Source organism: Thalia democratica, chromosome 8 (genome assembly GCF_965202585.1).
Source record: "Thalia democratica chromosome 8, ktThaDemo2.hap1.1, whole genome shotgun sequence".
NCBI lineage: Eukaryota > Metazoa > Chordata > Thaliacea > Salpida > Salpidae > Thalia > Thalia democratica.
In genome coordinates, this window is record NC_139172.1 from 12904297 (window position 1) to 12907553 (window position 3257).

Below are 3257 nucleotides of genomic sequence, written 5' to 3' on the forward strand. Positions count from 1 at the left end.
AAACCCACAAGATACACTATTTTATTCAGAAAAATACTAGTGTTAGTTTTTCAATACTATATATCTTTTTTGTATATCCCTTTTAAGTGTGTTTTATACTTTATGTTGTATAAAAGTGTTATTGTTTATGACTAAAGCTTAAAGTTTTTTCATATTTTGTTGAAAAGATGTATAGTTTGTATGTGTCATGAAGTGTATATTTTCGTTTTAAATTAGTACTACAGATTAAACTATAACGTATACTTTGAATACTTTATCAAACATTTCCATTAGTTTATTTGAAGTTTTGTTTAATTATGAAAATATATATTCTCTTTTTTACTATTGTTCTTTTGTTTAAAAGCAACAAGTGTTTCATAATAAAATTTTAAAAATGTACTTGCATAGATTTAATTAAATAATAATTTTAGTTCATTATTATGTTTTATGTATTTAAAATATGTATTAAAACTCCTAAATCAATATAAGCAATCTATATAGTTTGGTTTATATTCCATCTAGTAATTAACACCTTAGTGTTTCTTGAATAAATTATAATAATAAAGCTTAAAAACATACATTAAAGTTCGGTCATTAGTATAATTACTTGCATAAAATCTAAAGCATATAATAGATTACTTGTTGCTACTTGGTTGTGTTCATGCAGTGATATCATTAAGTAATGTTTTTTAAGGTCATGCAACTTTATACGCAAAATAAATTTAAAGTTTTCTCTGTACTTTTAAACAAAAGCTATTCAGTTTGTATATCAAGCAGAAATATTTTCAAGGTAGTATTTAAAATTCTATTATAACAATTTTTTTCAAGGTTAGGCTAATCAAAATATGAATCCAGTAATTTTTTTTTTAATTTCAATATTAAAACTGTGTTAAGATAAACTACTCTCAAAAAACTTTTAAATTAAATATTTTACTAAATAAATAATAATCGAATAGTTATTTAAAAAAAAATACAAATTTTTTCCACATATAAGTTTAAAACGTTTCAAAGAGTTACTCTCTTTATCAATAAAAATAATAAGCTAAACTCAAAATACTAAAACATATATTTGCAAGTAAATTTAAAGTAAGGAAAAAAAGTATGACGTAGTAATTCAAAATTGTGTATAACTACTTTTAAATAGTTAAGTTCTTCCAAGAAAAATACTTTTAAGAAAGAAAACGCCAACCGATTAGATATTAACGACAAAGCCTAAAACATGCATTAAAAAAAACTCGTCCTTTAACTTAAACATTTTGTTTAATGTTATGCAGTGCAATTTTTTTTTGTCATAAAAAACTAGGTTTGAGGGGTTAATCATGAAGCAAGCTCAAATGACTTAAAAAATTTTAAAAATATTTTTCTGCTAGTCACTTATTTTCATAAATGTTTCAAAATGATTATTAAAATAAGTTGCTTTATACATTTAAAAGGTCCGTTTTGAATTAGGTTTAAAAATATTAACATAATGGTATACTACCAGTTCAAACCCGTTTAATTCCCACCAAAGTTAATTTTAGTTTGTCAATTCCAACTCGATCAACTCTTATTTGAATTAATTACCATTCGATAAATTTCAACCTAGATTTTTACCAGCAAAAACCGATTCCCATCTGGTCATTTACCACCCAAACTAATAAAGACCACTTAATTTTCATCTAAATTAATTCCAATCTGTTAGTTTTCACAAAAATAAATTTCTACCAGATCAGTTACAAACTGTTAATGCTTACCAAAGTTTTTTTTCAGCCAATCTATTCCAACCTTGACTATTTCCAATGCAATCAGTTCCCATCTGTTTAATTATCATTTTGATTAACTTTAACCTGTTTAACACCAACCCAAATTTAATACAATCTGTACTATTCCCATGTATTTGAATATTTCTAATATAGTTACAACCAGATGATTTCAAATTCAACTTACTTCTCGTCAGATCAGTTACAATCTGATAATTTACAACCTAATCAAGTTTAATCTGGACCATTTCCATTTAAATAAATGTCCTTCGTTTAATTACCACCTAAATCAATTTCAATTCGTTTCATTATATTCTGTAATATTCTATTTAATTTTACTTACAATCCTATCGGTTCTAATTCAGTTTTTAATTATCTTTAAAAAATATCGACTATCAACCAGCTAAATAATTTCAAATATACTTAATTTTCCTAGAAATTTTTAAAATTCTATTATGTTATCAATCAATTTATTCTACTGTTAAACGAGTTAAAAAATTTACACTTATAATTTTTAGTCGATGTAAATTTTAATTGTGAGAATTTAAAAGTACTTTAATTTCTAATTGAAATTATCTTTTTTTTTACTTTAGCTATTTCAATTGTAGTTATGAATATTAAAAATAAAAAGATTTTCTAGTTTTTGTTATAAAAATGTGGCTTTAAAAATTGAACGAACATACCTAAAACTTTTCTTTGTTCTTTTTTTTAAACACTATTATATTTATCAAAAAAATAAATAAGTTGTTTTAAAACTCAAAACTTAATAACTTAAATTTTTTTATGTCTAATTAAACAAAAAAAAAAACGCAATTATTAACTAAAATATAGCTGAAAAAATGTTCAAAAAGTTGTTTTAAGGACAGAAATGTCGTAAATTTATACTTAATTTTCCCTTAATTGAAATATTAGAAGAAATATTGTGATGTACACTTCAGATCATCTAGACTATACTATTTAAAGTGTTTATTTTTGATTAACACGATACTACAGTTTTTTAAAATTACCTAAATATATATATTCTCAATTTTTTTTGTTCAAGCCTAATAAATTTAATTTCAAGAGAATATATGTTAATAAAATAAGGTAAATATCCGAAAAAATAAAAAAACATTCATGTTTATTATATACAAAACAATGTTTCACTCTTATGTTAAGATATAAGAGATCATCAATTTTTAAAATAATTCTGAAAAAAGCTTTTGATCAAATAAATGGAAGGGATATAAAAAAACAATAAGAAAACAAAATAAAATAGAAAGTACTAAAAAACTTATGGTTTAATAAACTTTTGTTTAAAATAAAAATTCGTACTATTACAACATTAACTTTATTGCAGTTAACAATTATTTATTTCATAAACGATATTATAACAATACCAAAAAATTCAAAAAAAACTTATCTTACCCGAACTAACTATTATTACATTTATATTCTTGCTAAGTTTCTAATTAAGTGTTTAATTATTTTGATTACTTTGTAAGAAGCTGCTTTTTAAGTTTAGCATTTCTAAATATTTTTACTAGTTAAACCTGAAAG